Here is a 21270-nt window from a genome sequence, read left to right on the forward strand (position 1 = left end):
CACTTCACAAATTGCTCACTTCACAAATTGCTCACTTCACAAATTATTCACTTAACATAGTGTCCACTTCACAAATCGCTCACTTCACAAATACTTCACAGATCATTCACTTCACAAATTGCTCACTTCACAAATCGCTCACGCAAACTGCTCACTTTACTAATCGCTCATTTCACAAATCGCTCGCTTCACAATGTGCTCGGTTCACAAAGCGCTCGGTTCACAAAACGCTCGGTTCACAAAGCGCTCGTTCACAAAGCGCTCGGTTCACAAAGCGCTCGTTCACAAAGCGCTCGGTTCATAAGGTGCTCCCTTTATAAAGTGCTCGGTTCACCAAGCTCTGGGTTCACAAAGTGCTCAGTTCACAAAGTGCTCGGTTCACAAAGTGCTCGGTTCACAAATTGCTCGCTTCATAAAGTGCTTGGTTCACAGAGCGCTCGGTTCACAAAGCGGTCAGTTCACAAAATGCACGTTCACAAAGCGCTCGGTTCATAAAGCACTCCCGTTATAAAGTGCTCCGTTCATCAAGCTCTGGATTCACAAAGTGCTCGGTTCACAAAGTGCTCGGTTCACAAGATGCTCGGTTCACAAATCACTGATTTCACAAATCGCTCACTTCACAAAGCTCTCACTTCACATTGTAATCACGTCACAAATCGCTCGGTTCACAAATCACTCACTTGACAAAGTGTTTGGTTCACCAAGCACTCGGTTCACAAAGTGCTCAGTTCACAAAGCGATCTGTTCATAAACCGCTCGGTTCACAAAGTGATCACTGTGGTGATATACATCACTGTAAGTACACAAAGGGTTAATGTACATACACTACACCTAGCTAGACACTAGAGGGAACACCAGAGACATGACACACAGACAGTCAACCAATAGGTCAGTAAGATAGGACATGACCAATGGGCAGTCACGATACACACAGAGGTGACACTACCACAGGGGGGCATTACACCAACCCATATAAAAGGACACCTCACACATGCTCAGTCTCTTTCCAGTGGAAACTCTCAGTCAGTACAGACATAGGGTTGATTGAACATCACTCCCACCACATGGATTGTAGCAGACTGGTTAGATCATCTGAGTAGCTACAGCAGGATTAACAGTAGCGTCGAATCCAAGTAGGAGAATTGTTAAAGTTCAATAAACGTGTTGAAGCTATCTCCAAGTCTGAACCTTCCTTTGCCAGAGTGCACATCAAGGAAGCAGCTTATGCTACGTCAAGAGCATAATAAAACATGGTTCCAGAAGTGGACTGTTAAATCCATATGGTTTCAACTCAGCGAACAGTGACAACCAGCAACAAAAGCCAGGCAAGATGATGGTCGGGATTCCGATTCCACAGCAGCTCCAGTACCAAGGCAATCTCAGTGAAAACTGGCGTTGGTTCCGCCAGAGATTTGAGATCTACCTGGTAGCGTGCAACCTAATGGCGTGGCGGATGCAGAGAAAATAAAGCTACTACGTACCATCTTGGGTCCAGAAGCAGCTGAAATATTCCAGACCTTCAAATATTCAAAGGGGCAAAACAAGAGCTATTTCCAGGCAGTCCTGGACAAATTCCAAGAATTCTGCGAGGAACATACAAGAAGAAAAAGTAAAAGAGGCGCCAAAACTCACTGCGAGGTAGACTTGCAGCAACGAACGGCAGTTTTGAATTGCAGCCATCTTGGAAAAGGTGCTGCAGTTGCGCTAAGAGCGCACAGAACGGGAAGGTCCATTTTTGCAGGCGCGAGAAGCTGCACATGCGCAATTGCGAAAAAAGGCCCCAAGTAAAGGAACAGCGATATGCACATGCACAATAGCTTCCTACGCTCTACGTTACAAGCATCATGACGTCAGAGGCCCTGGACCACGCCCACTTAAAGGGGAAATGTACCGAAACACGGGGAAAAAAATTTAACGCCTCAAAACCAGATTTGTTCACCTGGAACGACAGCACAGTGCCTGAAATTCGAACAGTAGCTGAAAGTAACCTCCGCAGAACCCTGCAACAAGCAGTTAACACCGCCCAAAGAGATGATACAGTCCTTGAAGACTATGACTCAGACCTTGAATTCTTCTTTGGATATCGCGAGCCCAATGCCAGCTCTGACACAAAACGTGATGATATGGTCTTGGAAGACAATGACTCAGACAAAGCTTTCACCTTGGGAGGCTAGCCCAGTACCAAATCCGAACTGCAACTAGACATGTTGCACATTGACGACCCCGACGACGAGGTCTTCGGATTCGGGATCTTCAGCCCAGCATATACGACATCCCGACTCATGAGTACAGGATGATGCTGCGGCCTGACACCAAGAGACAGAGAGCGGTACAGGCCCACAGAGAGCGGCCTGCTGCCACACAGAGAGTGGTCCATGCACCGCGAAGGGTTGCCGACTCCACACAGAGAGTGGTCCACGCACCACAAAGGGTCCCAGCCTCCACACAGAAAGCGATGAAAGCCTCCACAGCGAGCTCGTGGACACCCTCCACGATAGAAGCAATGCAAGACTCCAAAGCACAGTCCTTGCATGAACAAGACCATGATGGTCTAGCAACCTCCTCTGAGCAACTAGCAGCAGACAATGCAAGTCTGCCACACCCAAGTGAACAACAGAAAGACTGTGACAGTCTGCCACGCTCAAGTGTACAGCAAGCAGACTATGACAGTCTACCATGCTCCAGGGAACACGAAGAAGACTCTGACAGTCTACCACGCTCAAGTGTACACCAAACAGACTATGACACTCTACGACACTCAAATGAGCCACCAGAAGAAGACACTTTTTTTTTGTTTAAAAATATTTTATTGAAAATTTTTGGCCAACCATCACAGTACATTGTGTATCCTTTACACAGTAATATAACAATATAAATAACAATGGCCAGTTTTATAAACAAGAAATAAATAATATATAAACAAAACTAAATGGCAACTGCCTTGTCCCAGATAAATATTCTCCAAAAATATGTTTTAACAGTCCAATATACAATTATCTATAACAACAACCTATACATATTATACTTATATATTAACATCCCTGAGAATCCCTCTGGTTCCTCCCCCCCCCCCCCCCCCCCCCCCCCGGGCTGCTGCTGCTGTCTTCTTCTTTTCCATTCCCTCTATCTTTCTGTGAGGTATTCGACGAACGGTTGCCACCGCCTGGTGAACCCTTGAGCCGATCCCCTTAGGATGAACTTAATCCGTTCCAACTTTATAAACCCTGCCATGTCATTTATCCAGGTCTCCACACCCGGGGGCTTGGCTTCCTTCCACATCAACAGTATCCTGCGCCGGGCTACTAGGGACGCAAAGGCCAAAACATCAGCCTCTCTCGCCTCCTGCACTCCCGGCTCTTCTGCAACCCCAAATATAGCCAACCCCCAGCTTGGTTCGACCTGGACCCCCACTACCTTCGAAAGCACCTTTGTCACCCCCACCCAAAACCCCTGTAGTGCCGGACATGACCAGAACATGTGGGTGTGATTCGCTGGGCTTTTCGAGCATCTCGCACACCTATCCTCTACTCCAAAAAATTTGCTAAGCCGTGTTCCAGTCATACGATGAGTTTACCCTACTTAGGGCATCAGCCCACAGCCCCTCCTCAATCTCCTCCCCCAGCTCTTCTTCCCATTTCCCTTTCAGCTCGTCTACCATAATCTCCCCCTCGTCTCTCATCTCCCTATATATGTCTGACACCTTACCGTCCCCCACCCATGTCTTTGAGATCACTCTGTCCTGCACCTCCTGCGTCGGGAGCTGCGGGAATTCCCTCACCTGTTGCCTCGTAAAAGCCCTCAGTTGCATATACCTGAATGCGTTCCCTTGGGGCAACCCATATTTTTCGGTCAGCTCTCCCAGACTTGCAAACGTCCCATCTACAAACAGATCTCTCAATTGTGTTACTCCTGCTCTTTGCCATGTTCCAAATCCCCCATCCATTCTCCCCGGAGCAAACCTATGATTATTTCCTATCGGGGACCACACCGAGGCTCCTGTCTTTCCCCTATGCCGTCTCCATTGCCCCCAAATTTTCAGAGTAGCCACCACCACCGGGCTTGTGGTGTATTTCTTCGGTGAGAACGGCAACGGCGCCGTCACCATGGCTTGTAGGCAAGTCCCCCTACAGGACGCCTTCTCCAATCTCTTCCACACCGCTCCCTCCTCTTCTCCCATCCACTTACATACCATTGAGATGTTGGCGGCCCAGTAGTACTCACTCAGGCTCGGTAGCGCCAGCCCCCCCCTATCCCTACTACGCTGCAAAAATCCCTTCCTCACTCTCGGGGTCTTCCCGGCCCACACAAAACTCATGATACTCTTCTCAATCCTTTTGAAAAAAGCCTTCGTGATCACCACCGGGAGGCACTGAAACACAAAGAGGAATCTCGGGAGGACCACCATTTTAACCGCTTGTACCCTCCCTGCCAGTGACAGGGATACCATATCCCATCTCTTGAAGTCCTCCTCCATCTGTTCCACCAACCGCGTTAAGTTTAACCTATGCAATGTAGCCCAATTCTTGGCTATCTGGATCCCCAAGTAGCGAAAGTCCCTTGTTACCTTCCTCAGCGGTAAGTCCTCTATTTCTCTGCTCTGCTCTCCTGGATGCACCACAAACAGCTCACTTTTCCCCATGTTCCAGCTTATATCCTGAAAATTCTCCAAACTCCCCAAGTATCCGCATTATCTCTGGCATCCCCTCCGCCGGGTCCGCCACATACACCAATAAATCGTCCGCGTAAAGGGATACCCGGTGTTCCTCTCCTCCCCTGAGTACTCCCCTCCACTTCCTGGAACCCCTCAATGCTATTGCCAGGGGCTCAATCGCCAGTGCAAACAATAATGGGGACAGAGGACATCCCTGCCTCGTCCCTCTATGGAGCCGGAAATACGCAGACCCCCGTCCATTCGTGACCACGCTCGCCATCGGGGCCCTATACAGCAGCTGTACCCATCTAATATACTCATCTCCAAAGCCAAATCTCCTCAACACCTCCCACAGATAATCCCACTCCACTCTATCAAATGCTTTCTCGGCATCCATCGCCACCACTATCTCCGCTTTCCCCCTCTGGTGGGGGCATCATCATTACCCCTAGCAGCCTCCGTATATTCGTATTCAGCTGTCTCCCCTTCACAAACCCAGTTTGGTCCTCATGGACTACCCCCGGGACACAATCCTCTATCCTCATTGCCATTACCTTGGCCAGAATCTTAGCGTCTACATTTAGGAGGGAAATAGGTCTATAGGACCCGCATTGCAGCGGGTCTTTTTCCTTCTTTAGGAGAAGCGATATCGTTGCCTCCGACATAGTCGGGGGCAGCTGTCCCCTTTCCTTCATTAAAGGTTCTCATCAGTATCGGGGCAAGCAAGTCCACATATTTCCTATAAAATTCAACTGGAAATCCATCCGGTCCCGGAGCCTTCCCCGCGTGCATACTCCTAATTCCTTTCACTACTTCCTCTATCTCGATCTGTGCTCCCAGTCCCACCCTCTCCTGCTCCTCCACCTTAGGAAATTCCAGCCGGTCCAGGAAGCACATCATTCTCTCCTTCCCATCCGGGGGCCGAGCTTCGCATAATCGTTTATAGAATGCCTTGAACACTCCATTCACTCTCTTCGCTCCCCGCTCTATCTCTCCTTCCTCATCCCTCACTCCCCCTATTTCCCTCGCTGCTCCCCTTTTCCTCAATTGATGGGCCAGCAACCTGCTCGCCTTCTCCCCATGCTCATACTGTACACCCTGTGCCTTCCTCCACTGTGCTTCTGCAGTACCCGTTGTCAGCAAGTCAAATTCTACGTGTAACCTTTGCCTTTCCCTGTACAGTCCCTCCTCCGGTGCCTCCGCATATTGCCTGTCCACCCTCAGAAGTTCTTGCAGCAACCGCTCCCGTTCCCTACTCTCCTGCTTTCCTTTATGTGCCCTTATTGATATCAGCTCCCCTCTAACCACTGCCTTCAGCGCCTCCCAGACCACTCCCACCTGGACCTCCCCGTTATCATTGAGTTCCAAGTATTTTTCAATGCACCCCCTCACCCTTAGACACACCCCTTCATCTGCCATTAGTCCCATGTCCATTCTCCAGGGTGGACGCCCTTCTGTTTCCTCCCCTATCTCCAAGTCTACCCAATGTGGAGCGTGATCCGAAATGGCTATAGCCGTATACTCCGCCCCCCTCACCTTCGGGATCAACGCCCTTCCCAAAACAAAAAAGTCTATTCGCGAATAAACTTTGTGGACATAGGAGAAAAACGAAAACTCCTTACTCCTAGGTCTGCTAAATCTCCACGGGTCTACTCCTCCCATCTGCTCCATAAAATCTTTAAGCACCTTGGCTGCAGCCGGCCTCCTTCCCGTCCTGGATCTCGACCTGTCCAGCCCAGGCTCCAGCACCGTATTAAAATCTCCCCCCATTACCAACTTTCCCACCTCTAGGTCCGGGATGCGTCCTAGCATGCGCCTCATAAAATTGGCATCATCCCAGTTTGGGGCATATACGTTTACCAAGACCACCGCCTCCCCCTGTAATTTGCCACTCACCATCACGTATCTGCCCCCGCTATCCGCCACTATGGTCTTTGCCTCAAACATAACCCGCTTCCCCACTAGTATAGCCACCCCCCTGTTTTTCGCATCTAGCCCCGAATGAAACACCTGCCCCACCCATCCTTTGCGTAGTTTAACCTGGTCTATAAGTTTCAAGTGTGTCTCTTGTAACATAACCACGTCTGCCTTAAGTTTCTTAACGTGTGCGAGTACTCGTGCCCTCTTTATCGGCCCGTTCAGCCCTCTCACATTCCACGTGATCAACCGGGTTGGGGGGCTTTTTACCCCCCCCCCCCTTGTCGATTAGCCATCCCCTTTTTCCAGCTCCTCACCCGGTTCCCACGCAGCTGTGTCCCCCCCAGGTGGTGCCCTCCCGCCCACCCCACCCCATTCCGGCTCCCCCCTCTCCCCAGCAGCAGCAACCCAGTAACTCCCCCCGCTAGATCCCCCACTAGCGTAGTTACACCCCCCATGTTGCTCCCAGAAGTCAGCAAACTCTGGCCGACCTCGGCTTCCCCCCGTGACCTGGGCTCGCACCGTGCGACGCCCCCTCCTTCCTGCTTCCCTATTCCCGCCATGATTATCATAGCGCGGGAACAAAGCCCGCGCTTCCCTTTTGGCTCCGCCCCCCCATGGCCAACGCCCCATCTCCTCCACCTCCCTTCCTCCCTCCACCACCACCTGTGGAAGAGAGAAAAGTTACCGCATCGCAGGATTAATAACATAAAACTCATCCTTCCCCCCCTTTTTCCCCCCTCTTCGCCCCCCCATACTCGCCCCACCACTTTGTTTCAAACGTTCTTTTTTAATAACCCGCTTATTCCAGTTTTTCTTCCACAATAAAAGTCCACGCCTCATCCGCTGTCTCAAAGTAGTGGTGCCTCCCTTGATATGTGACCCACAGTCTTGCCGGTTGCAGCATTCCAAATTTTATCTTCTTTTTGTGAAGCACCGCCTTGGCCCGATTAAAGCTCGCCCTCCTTCTCGCCACCTCCGCACTCCAGTCTTGATATACGCGGATCACCGCGTTCTCCCACCTACTGCTCCGAGTTTTCTTTGCCCATCTAAGGACCATCTCTTTGTCCTTAAAACGGAGGAATCTCACCACTATGGCTCTAGGAATTTCTCCTGCTCTCGGTCCTCGCGCCATCACTCGGTATGCTCCCTCCACCTCCAGCGGACCCGCCGGGGCCTCCGCTCCCATTAACGAGTGCAGCATCGTGCTCACATATGCCCCGACGTCTGCTTCTTCTGCACCTTCAGGAAGACCAAGAATCCTTAAATTATTCCTCCTCGCGTTATTCTCCAGCACCTCCAGTCTTTCCACACATCGTTTATGGTGTGCCTCGTGCATCTCCGTCTTCACCACCAGGCCCTGTATATCGTCCTCGTTCTCGGCAGCCTTTGCCTTCACGACCCGAAGCTCCCGCTCCTGGGTCTTTTGCTCATCCTTTAGCCCTTCGATCGCCTGTAATATCGGGGCCAACAGCTCCTTCTTCATTTCCTTTTTAAGTTCTTCCACGCAACATTTCAAAAACTCTTGTTGTTCAGGGCCCCATGTTAAACTGCCACCTTCCGTCGCCATCTTGGTTCTTGCTTGCCTTCCTTGCCGCTGCTCCAAAGGATCCACTGCAATCTGGCCACTTCCCTCTCCTTTTTCCATCCGTTTCCAGGGGGGATTCCCTTCTGGTTTACCGCACAGTGCTTCTAGCCGTTAAAATTGCCGTTGGGGCTCTTATTAAGAGCCCAAAAGTCCGTTCCACCGGGAGCTGCCGAAACGTGCGACTTAGCTGGCCATCGCCGCACCCGGAAGTCCCAGAAGAAGACTCTTGACGGTCTACCCAGCTCAAGTGAAAGACAAGAAGACACTGAGGCTCTACCCACTGTATGTGAGACAAGTGACGACGGCATCCCTCTGCCCATACCAGATGTGCAACGTGACAGACCTCAGCTAGAATGTACAGAGGTACTCGACAATCACAGTGAGACTACTGGTGACTCAGGTGACACCACGTTACTTCAAACCTCATTCGCTCGAGCCTCTCCACAAGCAAATGCATTCCTGACTGTTTTGACTCCGGACGGGAAACATCAAGAAACCTCAGAAGATGCAAGTGAACCTGAAATGACTCCGGATGGGGAGCATCAAGAAATCTCAGCTGACTCAAGTGAACCTGAAATGACTCCGGACGGGGAGCGTCAAGACACCAAAGCTGATTCAGGTGATCCAGAAAGGGCTCCAGACAGGGAGCATCGACAAACCAAAACTGACTCAGGTGAAACAGACCAGACTCCAGACGGGGAGCATCGACAAGCCAAAGCTGATTCAAATAAGCCGGACATGACTCCAGACAGGGAGCGCCACAAACCCAGTGATGGCACGCTCAAGGAGACAGCAGACGCCACAAAGCATGCTAACACGAGTAACTGTGTGAAGGACTCATATTATCCACAGAGTGTGGTCCTTGAGCACAGCAAACACGGCAACAAAACCAACCACCACAACACCAACATCAAAGACAATGGCAAGAAGCGTACCAAAGGCAACAACGTCGACAACAAGCACGACAACCCCACTGGAACTATGACTGGTACGACATGGTACAACTCTGCAAATGCGGGATACTGTTACTGCTCAGCTCAGTATAATGACATGCCATGGCAGGACGATGCATCTTACCAATTCACGTTTGCTGCACTACCAACAGGCAACCTGGCTTTCAGGACAGAGGCCATCAAGAATTACCACCACGAACATCGAAAGAAAAAAAGAGTCCAAATCAGACAACAAAGTGATGTGACTACTTCTTGGTTCTTTCAGAACAGGGACACTGATGGCGTTTACAATGCAATGCCACCATCAACATCACCAACTCACCAACCAAACAAGAAAGCCACTCGACCATAATAATTAATGAACTTTGGACTCATGCAAATGATTTGGACTTATCGTTTAATGATCACTGCTATCATAACTTGTACAGAGTATCACTCATCTACCTAGGTTATTCAATTTTCTTTAACACTGTACAGAAAATATGTAACATGAAAAAAGGGGGGATGTGGTGATATGCATCACTTTAAGTACACAAAGGGTTAATGTACATACACTACACCTAGCTAGAAACTAGAGGGAACACCAGAGACATGACACACAGACAGTCAACCATTAGGTCAGTAAAATAGGACACGACCAATGGGCATTCACGATACACAAAGAGGTGACACTACCACCGGGGGCCATTACACCAACCCATATAAAAGGACACATCACACATGCTCAGTCTCTTTCCAGTGGAAACTCTCAGTCAGTACAGACATAGGGTTGATTGAACATCACTCCCACCACATGGATTGTAGCAGACTGGTTAGATCATCTGAGTAGCTACAGCAGGATTAACAGTAGCGTCGAATCCAAGTAGGAGAATTGTTAATAGTTCAATAAATGTGTTAAAGCTATCTCCAAGTCTGAACCTTCCTTTGTCAGAGTGCACATCAAGGAAGCAGCTTATGCTACGTCAAGAGCATAACAAAACAATCACTTCAGAAATCGCTCGGTTCACAAAGTGATCAATTCACAAATTGCTCACTTCACAAAGTGATCACTTCACAACCCGATTGGTTCACATAGTGCTCGGTTCACAAAGTGCTCGGCTGACAAAGTACTCACTCCACAAAATGCTCAGTTCATATAACAGACATTTCTTTGCAAACAGAGATTCTTTTGGAAATAAGTTTAGGAAACCCATCAGTATATTTTCAGTCGTCTGCAGATTCATTATCAGCACAAGTTTTCAAAAACTTAAATACCATGATGATTCCTGAATTTTTGCAGCCCACCTGTCATCTATTTACATGCACTTTCAAGCCTCAGATGTCCATGGTGGGTCTTGGCTTGTTGCCTGTTCAATGGACTAGCCAGTGGAAAGCTTTTACTCCTGTGCTGATAAATCCACTCCATCATAACACCATCATGTTTATCATTTTCCACCTCTGCAGAGTTTTCCTATTATTGATTAATTTCTGTGTGTGACTTTCAGCATAAGATTTCAACAATTTGACTTTCTGCTTCTTTAAATCATCATTGGTGGTGATTCTCACCCCACACTCCTTACTCCATTGCCTCACAGACTCACCAGGGTCAACTTTCAGCAGCAGCTCCTCTTTCTTAGCAACTAATAACAAATTGTGCTCTCTCCCCCCCCACCCCCATTTTCATTGTTAGCCATAAAGGTATCTGGTGCTCTTTTTCACATGTTCACCACAAAAATCACAGGGCTAACAGTGCAGCGACAAAGAACTAGTCTTACTGCACTAAAGGTCAGGTGTGGTCGACGAGGTTCATGTCAATTCAGGTCAGGGACCTCCTGTGCTAAAGGTCCACGTGGTTCAAAATAAGTGCTGTTTTTCATGCGTTTGGTTTTCGGATTTGTGGATAAAGGATACTCGACTTGTATTGTTAAAGTTCTCAACATTAATTCCCTTTTTTCAGGCTGAGAGTTTGAAAACTCAATTCAGCAGTACTTTTTTTTTTAATAAACAATTTTATTGAGGCATTTTGGCATAGTAAACAGCAACAGTACAAAACAGTGTGCAAAGAACAATCAACATAGTGCAAAAAACAGCTCCCCTTCCACAAGGACCCGCCTAACTAACCCCCTAATCATCTACGTTGCGCTAACTCCCGCTCCCCCCCCCCCCCCCCCTCCCTCCCCTCTCCCGCTGACGATTAATTTTCCACGAAGAAGTCGATAAATGGTTGCCACCTCTGGGTGAACCCTGACAGTGACCCTGTCAGAGCGAACTTAATTTTCTCCAGGCCAAGGAAGCTCGCCATATCTGATAGCCAGGACTCCAACCTTCCAACTTCGGGTGCTTTGAGTCCCTCCATGCCAGCAGAATTTGTCGCCGGGCTACCAGAGAAACAAAGGCCAGAACGTCGGCCTCTCTCTCCTCCTGGACTCCCGGGTCCTCCGAAACCCCCAAAATTGGCACTTCCGGACTCATCACCAACCTTGTTTTCAGTACCCGGGACATAACATCCGCGAATCCCTGTGAATCCCCCTGAGTTTTGGACATGCCCAGAACATGTGGACATGATTCGCTGGCCCTCCCGCACATCTGGCACACCTGTCCTCCAGTCCAAAGAATTTACTCATCCGGGCCGCTGTCATGTGGGCCCGGTGGATGACCTTGAATTGGATCAGGCTGAGCCTAGCGTATGTTGCGGTCGCGTTAACCCTACTCAACGCCTCCGCCCATAAGCCTTCTTCTATCTCACCTCCGAGCTTCTCTTCCCATTTAAGCTTCAGCTCCTCGGTCAGCATCTCCTCTGCTCCCATAAGTTCTTTATATATATCCGAGACCCTCCCCTCCCCCACCCATCCACTGGACACTACCCTGTCCTGGATCCCCCTGAGTGGCAGGCGTGGGAAGGATGGAATCTGTCTGCGTAGAAAGTCCCGTATCTGCAAGTATCTGAAATCATTCCCTCTCGCCAGCCCAAATTTCTCTTCCATGCTCGGGAAGCTCCCTTCTAAGAACCAGTCCCCCATCCTCTTAATCCCAGCCCTCCGCCATATTCGGAACCCACCGTCCATATTCCCCGGGGTAAACTGATGATTGTCGCAAATTGGGAACAAGCTGATGCTCTCACTTCCACCACGTGCCTTCTCCATTGGCCCCAGATCCGCCATGCACCACCACTATCGGGCTGGTGGAATACCGTGCCGGCGGGAGCGGCAGGGGCGCCGTAACCAGGGCTATTTCAGCAGTATTTAATTTAGAATATCGCCTCACACCACGCAGCAATGTTATTTGAAGACTTAAAATTGGCACGACACTTTGCTGTTTTTTGGGGAAACCCCAATAGATGGTAAGAATACTGCACCTGAACAAAAAACGAGTTTAGGAATCTGAGTTAAATTAAGGCTAAAGGGCACACAGTCTGTCTGCAGATTCTGGCTCCAGGAGCTGTGCACAGCTAGCTGGCTTCTAAACTTAACTACAGTATTAAGTATATGGTTTCTTTGAAGTTATTCATTCATAGGAAGCTAATAGTACATTTGGTAATGCAGCTGTGGCTGTTGATAGAGGCTGGATTATGACCAGCTTGATCCAACGACAATGTTTATTAGTTTTTGACCCTAGACTGGTTACTTCTAATTATTCCCAATTGGTTTTGTCACCCCTCCCCCACTGTGTCTAATAACTTGGAGTTGATGTTTTTCCCACGGTTGGAATCTTGTATGATGTTGTACTCAATCGCCTGAAGCAAAAAATTTCATCCTTCCTCCCCATTTTCTCTCAGTTCTGCTTCAAAGAAGCTCACCATTTTGGCCTCCTTCCCTAACGAAATATAACTTTGCGATTCACTGCAGCTTTTAGGGCAGCCCTTTAACAATACTTGTTATTTGGTTAGTGTGAAATACGCATATAATCTAGAGGAGTCAGGCATCGCTAATACATATTTCACATGCTTACCCAGCCGGGTACTGTGGGAATTCATACACAATACTATTTGTATAACTCTTCAATCGATATCAACGTTGCAGCAAGAACTGTACACCACTCAAGCTTGGGCTGACAAATGGCAAGTAACATTTGTGCCACACAAAAGCCAGGCAATGACCATCTCCAACACAAGTGAACCTAACCATGTCCCCTTGATATTCAATGATATTATGTTCGCTGGATCCCTGCCATCCATGTATTGGGGAGCACCTTTGACCAGAAACTGAACTGGACTAGCCATAGAACATATACATATAAAATACAGCACAGAACAGGCCCTTCGGCCCACGATGTTGTGCCGAACCTTTGTCCTAGATTAATCATAGATTATCATTGAATTTACAGTGCAGAAGGAGGCCATTCGGCCCTTTGAGTCTGCACTGGCCCTTGGAAAGAGCACCCTACCCAAACTCAACACCTCCACCCAACACCGAGGGCAATTTTGGTCACTAAGGGCAATTTATCATGGCCAATCCACCTAACCTGCACATCTTTGGACTGTGGGAGGAAATAGGAGCACCCGGAGGAAACCCACGCAGACACGGGGAGGATGTGCAGACTCCGCACAGACAGTGATCCAAGCCGGAATCGAATCTGGGACCCTGGAGCTGTGGAGCAATTGTGCTATCCACAATGCTACCGTGCTGCCCTTAAGAACAAATAAATCTACAATATGAATACTGTGGCTACAATAATGGGGCAAAGGTTGAGAATTCGGCAGCAAATAACTCACCTCCTGACTCCCCAAAGTCTGTCCCAAAGTCACAAGTCAGGAGTATGTTAGAATTCTCGCCACTTGCCTAGATGAATGCAGCTCCAACAACGCTCAAGAAACGTGGCACCATCCAGGACAAAGCAGCCCGCTTGATTGGCCCCATCGATCCCTTAAACATCATTTCCCTCCACCATCATTGCATAATGGCAGTAGTGTGCTAACTGTGTGGAGTTTGCATGTTCTCCCATGTGTCTGCGTGTGTTTCCTCCGGGGACTCCGGTTTCCTCCCTCAATTCAACGATGTTCAGGTTAGGTTACGGGGTTACGGGTGTGGGGCGGGGTGGATGAGGAAGTGGACCTGGGTAGAGTACTCTTTCGGATGGTCGGTGCAGACTCGATGGGCTAAATGGCCTCCTTCTGCACTGTAGACATTCTACGATTCTATGCACTGCAACAACTCACCTCGTCTTGTTCGATAGCATGTTCCAAACCTGTGACCGTTACCATATAGAAGGACAAAGACAGCAGATGTATTGGAATAACATCACGTGCAAGATTCCCTCCAAGTCACACACCATCCCGACTCAGAAAAATATCGCCGTTCTTTCACTGTTCCTGGGTCAAAATCCTGGAACTTCCTTCCTAACAGCACTATGGGTGTACCTACAACACATGGCCTGCAGTGGTTCCAGAAGGTGGCCACCATCTCAAGGGCAATTAGAGATGCGCAACAAATACTGGACTTGCTAACAAAGCCCATGCCCCCTGACAAAAAATACACAAACTGTAAAGGACAGCAATAAATGGAACTTGAGCCTAGGTTTCTGTTGGGAGACAGGCTGTACCAGCCCATTATCCAAAATTCAACCGCTGTCTTAGATAAAATCATGGAACAAATGTTAAACAGAGTACTTAGGTGGAATTTTCCCATATTTTTCCAGAGTGTCAGGATCTGTCTGAAACATGTCATGTAGCTCTCCAGCTGCACAGCCGAGTTTTTAATCCAGATTTCGAGCCTCTCTGATAAAGAAAATTCAGTGGGCATGTTTTACTGTGACAGGCAGTGGTCTGATAGAGCCAGCACCCCAATCAGCACAAAATAAACTACCTTCCCACCTCCCTCCCCCAGCACCCCCTCACAGACATCCTGTCAGCATCGTGCCCGCTTCCCCCAACATCAGCACTGGGGCTCTTACTCCCCCTCCCCCTCCCAAGAGCTTCAGTATCAGACTTCTCACCACGCTCCCACCTCAAACCCCCCCATCCACCACAGCACCAGGGACTCCTCCCCCAACAAACATAATGCGAACCTCACCCTCAATGGGGCTCCTCAGAGGGTCCACCCCTGAACAAATTGGAACGTGACAGTGCCAGAGAGCAGTGCTGTGGCATGTCTCTCGCCTCCCTGGGGCCTATACTTACCCTCAACTGATTCACGTTTTTCCAAACGCGTTGGGCAAGATTCTCTGGCCTCCCTGCAACGTGTATCGTGGTGGTGGGAGGTGGCCTGCCATCGGTCCGCAGCGGAATCTTCTGGCCTCACTGCTGTCAATAGAATTTCCCATTGAATCCACCCCACGCCACCAGGAAACCTGCAACGTGGGTGCACTGTTGGCATGGCCGAGATCTCCTGCCAGTGTGAACAGCCGGAAGATCTCGCCTGTTGTAAACATGTCACATCGCCGAGGTTTGAATATTCAATGAGGGGGATCGTGTGATGGGGGGAGGGGGGATCGGTAATGGTATTAAAATGTATCTAAATGAGGTTCCCGTCCTTTTTGGTTGTGAACGTTGTTACATCGCCGGCGAGGGGCGATCCCGTCGACGAGAATTGCATTTTCTGATTTCCGCGGGATCCTGCGTCCTTGTTGCCGTTCTTTCTGATGGCTATTGCTGGCTGAAAACTATCTCTCCCAACTTGGAATTGTTTTAGCCATTGTAGTGTACCACATAGTTCTAAGTGTTACACGTTTCTTTCACTTCTTGGCCAAATGAGACACTACATTTTTATGAAATATGATATTTGTTGTGAATTAGCCAACACAAATGAAATTCCCACCATCAAACGTTTTCTCCTGTTCTGAACAATTAAGCTCAATAGTTTAATTCTTAATGAACCGAGCTGCACTGAAATGCACCCTGTTCTAGATGTTGGAATGCTGTAGTTTCAGACAAAATTTCTCTCCGTGAAATCAAAACCAATTTTTAACGTTATTTAAATTCTGATGATCTATTTTTCCCTTGATGGTGCAGGTTCAAACTGTTGTACAGTCCATTTATGTTGGCACTTGAGGCTATTAGACTATGAAGGACCTCATTGCTAAGCACATTTCTGATTTGTTATCAGGCTATTTGGCTGCGGAGGTCATCATAGCCAATCCTGTTGTCATCTAACATTTATCAGCCCCGGATGAGATTGAGTATCTCAGCACAAACCAGGAAGCAAATTTTGCACTTTCCTGGTCTGTAGGCCTCATTTTCACGTTATGCAGTGGATTTTCCTGGCGGGGAAGTAAACATTTCTTTAAAAAAAAAAATAATTTTTATTCAAATTTCTCCTCCCCCCCCCCCCCCCCCCCGGGTTGCTGCTGACCATCTTCTAACGTTCTGCCAGGAAGTCTAGGAACGGTTGCCACCGCCTGCAGAACCCTTGTACCGATCCCCTTAAGGTGAATTTCACCCTCTCCAATTTAATAAACCCCGCCATATCGCTGATCCAGGATTCCACGCTTGGGGGCCTCGCATCTTTCCACTGAAGGAGAATCCTTCGCCGGACTACCAGGGACGCAAAGGCCAGAATACCGGCCTCTTTCGTCTCCTGCACTCCCGGCTCCTCTGCCACCCCAAATATTGCGAGCCCCCAGCCCGGCTTGACCCTGGAACTACCACCCTCGACACCGTCCTCGCTTGACCCTTCCAAAAGTCCTCCAGAGCTGGGCAGGCCCAGAACATGTGGGTGTGATTTGCTGGGCATCCTGAGCACCTAACACACCTGTCCTCGCACCCAAAGAACCAGCTTATCCTTGCCCCGGTCATGTGAGCCCTATGCAGCACCTTAAATTGTATGAGGCTAAGCTTCGCGGAAGAGGAGGAAGAGTTCACCTTCCCCAGGGCATCCGCCCACATCCCCTCGTCAATCTCCTCACCCAACTCCTCCTCCCACTTACCCTTTAGCTCCTCCACCGTAGCCTCCTCCTCCTCCTGCATCACCTGATACGTTGCCGAGATCATTCCTTCTCCAACCCACACCCCCGACAGCACCCTGTCCTGGACCCCGCGTGGCGGCAACAGTGGGAACTCCACCACCTGCCACCGAACAAACGCCCTTACCTGCATATATCTGAAGGTGCTCCCGGGGAGAGCCCAAACTTCTCCTCCAGCTCACACAGGCTCACGAACTTCCCGTCCACAAACAGGCCCCCCATCCTTCTGATACCTACCCTGTGCCAGCTCAGAAACCCTCCGTCCATCCTCCCCGGGACAAACCGGTGGTTCCCCCGAATCGGGGACCACACCGAGGCCCCCACCTCCCCCCTGTGACGCCTCCATTGCCCCCACAGTTTGAGTGTAGCCGCCACCACCGGGCTCATGGTGTACCTCGTTGGAGGAAGTGGCAGCGGCACCGTCACCAGCGCCTCCAGGCTCATGCCCACACAAGACGCCATCTCCAGCCTCTTCCATGCCGCCTCATCCCCCTCCATCACCCACTTACGCACCATTGCCACGTTGGCGGCCCACTAATACCCACAGTTGGCAGCGTCAACCCCCCCCATCCCTGCACTGCTCCAGGAACACCTTTCTCACCCTCGGGGTCTTCTGTGCCCATACAAACCCGATAACGCTCCTGTTAACCTGCCTGAAGAAGGCCCTGGGGATCAGGATGGGGAGGCATTGGAACAGGAACAAAAACCTCGGGAGCACCGTCATTTTAACTGACTGCACTCTACCCGCCAGGGAGAGTGGCAGGACGTCCCACCTCTTAAACTCCTCCTTCATCTGCTCCACCAGCCTCGTGAAGTTAAGCTTATGTAGGGCTCCCCAGCTCCTAGCCACCTGGACCCCCAGGTATATGAAACTCCTCTCCGCCCTTTTTAGCGGGAGCTCACCATTCCCCCTCTGCTGGTCCCCCAGGTGCACTACGAACAACTCGCTCTCCCCCATATTAAGCTTGTACCCGTAGAAATCTCCAAACTCCCGAAGGATCCTCATCACCTTCGGCATTCCCCCCACCGGGTCCGCCACATATAGCAGCAAATCATCCGCACAGAGCGACACCCGATGCTCCTCCCCACCCCGCACCAGCCCCCTCCAGTTCCTCGACTCTCTCAAAGCCATGGCCAGGGGTCCAATCGCCAGTGCAAAGAGCAGGGGGGACAGGGGACACCCCTGCCTCGTCCCCCGGTGTAGCCGGAAATACTCTGACCTCCTTCTGTTCGTGGCCACACTCGCCACCGGGGCCTCATACAGCAGCCTCACCCACCTGATGAACCCCTCCCCGAACCCGAACCTTTTCAACACGTCCCACAGGTACCCCCACTCCACCCTATCAAAGGCCTTCTCCACATCCATCGCCGACACTATCTCCGCCTCCCCTTCCATCGCCGGCATCATTGTAACATTCAAGAGCCTCCGTACATTGGTATTCAACTGCCTCCCATTCACGAACCCCGTCTGATCCTCGTGTATGACCTGCGGCACACAGTCCTCTATCCTCATGGCCAAAATCTTTGCCAGCAACTTTGCGTCTACATTTAAGAGTGAGATCGGCCTGTATGACCCACACTTTAGGGGATCCTTGTCCCGCTTCAGGATCAGGGCAATCAACGCTCTAGACATCGTCGGGGGCAGAGCCCTCCCTTCCCTTGCCTCGTTAAAGGTCTTTACCAACAGCGGGCCTAGCAGGTCCGCATACTTCTTGTAAAATTCAACAGAGAACCCATCCCGCAGCGGTGCCTTCCCCGCCGGCATGTTCCCTATCTCTTTGACCAACTCCTCCAACCCAACGGGCACCCCAACCCCGCCACCTGCCCCTCCTCCATCCTCGGAAACCCCAGCCGGTCCAGGAAGCGACCCATCCCTCCCTCTTCCAGTCGGGGCTCAGACCGGTACAGTTCCTCGTAGAAGTCCCTGAAGACCCCATTGATACCCACCGCACTTCGCACCGTGTTCCCTCCTCCATCCCTAACTCCCCCGATCTCCCTAGCTGCCTCTCGCTTCCGAAGCTGGTGCGCCAGCATACTGCTCGCCTTTTCTCATATACCGCCCCCTGCGCCTTCCTCCACTGCGCCTCCGCCTTCCTGGTGGTCAACAAATCGAACTCAGCCTGGAGGCTACGCCGCTCCCTAAGCAATCCCTCCTCCGGGGCCTCCGCGTACCTCCTATCCACCCGCACCATCTCCCCCACCAACCTCACCCTCTCTCTCCTCTCCCCCCTCTCCTTGTGTGCGCTAATGGAGATCAGCTCTCCTCTGACCACTGCCTTCAACACCTCCCAGACCACCCCTACTTGCACCTCCCCATTGTCATTAGCCTCCAGGTACCTCTCTATACACTTCCGGACCCACCCGCTCACCTCCTTGTCCGCCAGCAACCCCACCTCTCGGCGCCACAGCGGGTGCTGGTCCCTCTCCTCCCCATGATCAGAAATGGCTATCGCCGAGTACTCCGTATCCTCCACCCTCGGAATCAGCACCCTGCTCATGACAAAAAAGTCAATCTGGGAGTAGGCCTTGTGAACATGGGAGAAGAATGAAAATTCCCTGCCCCCCGGCCTCGCAAACCTCCATGGATCCACCCCTCCCATCTGGTCCATGAACCCCCTCAGCACCTTGGCCGCCACCGGCCTCCTACCCGTCCTAGACCTAGAGCGATCGAATGTCGGATCCAGCACCATGTTGAAATCCCCCCCCCATTACCAGGCCCCCTGTCTCCAGGTCCACAATCCGGCCCAGCATACGTCGCATGAACCGAGAAGTCCGTTTTGGACTACATAGCCGAGAATGGCTAACCGGGTCGTGCATGAACCCCGCATCGTCCCAATTCAGGTCATATACATTGACCAACACCACCCGCTCCCCCTGCAGCTTGTCACTTACCATCACATACCTACCGCCATTGTCTGCAACAATGCTCGATGCCTCGAACGACACTCTCTTCCCTACCAAGATCGCCACCCCCCCGATTTTTTGCATCCAAACCCGAAAGAAACACCTGCCCTACCCACCCCTTTCTCAACCTTACCTGATCCGCCACCCTCAGGTACATCTGAAGCATGGCCACATCCGCCTTCAGCCCCTTCAGGTGCACGAACACCCGGGCCCGCTTGACAGGCCCATTCAGCCCCCTTACATTCCAGGTTATCAGCTGGATCAGGGGGCTACTCACCCCTCTCCCCCGCCGACGAGCCATAGCCCTTCCTAAGCCAGCCACGTGCCCACCCCCCCTATTCCCCACAGCGGCAGACCCCCGCCCCGACCCCCTCTACCAACTCCAGCTCCCCCTTGGCCATTCCAGCAGCAACCCGGTCCCCGCCCCAGATAGGTCCCCCCCATTGCTCCCCCCATTGCACCCCCGTAAGTCAGCTGACTCCTGCTGACCCCGGCCACTCCCACCGCTCCATCGACCCCCCCCCCTCTCCAGTGTGGAACTTCCCCTCCCCCCCCCTGTCCACCAGAGGGATCTCATCCATTCCACTCCCACCAAACCCCAAACATCCATTCCAGCTCTGGGCCCGCCCCTTCAGCCCTAAACACGGGAAAAAAAAAACCCGCGCTTTGCATTCACTCGGCCCCGCCTCCCCTGGTGCAGCACCCTTTCCAGGCCCGGTCCCACTATCCCCAACTCAGGCCTCTCCCCCCCGCGGGGCCCCATCTCCCATACCGATCATCAACCCCCCAGGCAGTTTACTTACCGCCCCGCCCCCCCCCCCCCCCCTCCCCCATGAGCCCGCCCGGCAGACCTAATTAAAACAGTGCCCAATCAACCCCCAAAAAACAAAGAACCCCCCCTCGAAACCCAACCCAACAATCCCCAACCATCCCTCCACTGCGACCCCTCATCCCCGACCCTTAGTCTGAGTCCAGTTTTTCAGCCTGAACAAACGCCCACGCCTCCTCTGGGGACTCAAAATAATGGTGTTGATCCTTATAGGTGACCCACAGAAGCGCCGGGTGCAGCATACCGAACTTCACCCCCTTCCTGTGCAGCACTACCTTCGCCCGGTTGTAACCGGCCCTCTTCTTCGCCACCTCCGCGCTCCAATCCTGGTAGATCTGGACCTTCGCGTTCTCCCACCTGCTGCTCCGCTCCTTCTTGGCCCACCTTAACACACACTCTCGATCAGCAAACCGGTGGAACCGCATCAGCACCGCCCGCGGCGGCCCGCTGGGCTTGGGCCTCCTCGCCAGCACTCGGTGGGCCCCCTCCAGCTCCAAGGGCCCCTGAAAGGTCCCCGCTCCCATCAGCAAATTCAGCATGGTGACCATGTAGG

The 21270-nt window shown here is 51.3% G+C and overlaps 1 protein-coding gene across 1 annotated transcript in view; it reads left to right on the forward strand.

Moving 5' to 3' along the window:
- The window catches only part of emilin2a (elastin microfibril interfacer 2a), a 198708-nt gene that overhangs the window by 137193 nt on the left and 40245 nt on the right, over positions 1-21270 (forward strand). The gene's annotated exons all lie outside the window — the stretch shown is intronic.

Source organism: Scyliorhinus torazame, chromosome 11, assembly GCF_047496885.1.
Source record: "Scyliorhinus torazame isolate Kashiwa2021f chromosome 11, sScyTor2.1, whole genome shotgun sequence".
Lineage (NCBI taxonomy): Eukaryota > Metazoa > Chordata > Chondrichthyes > Carcharhiniformes > Scyliorhinidae > Scyliorhinus > Scyliorhinus torazame.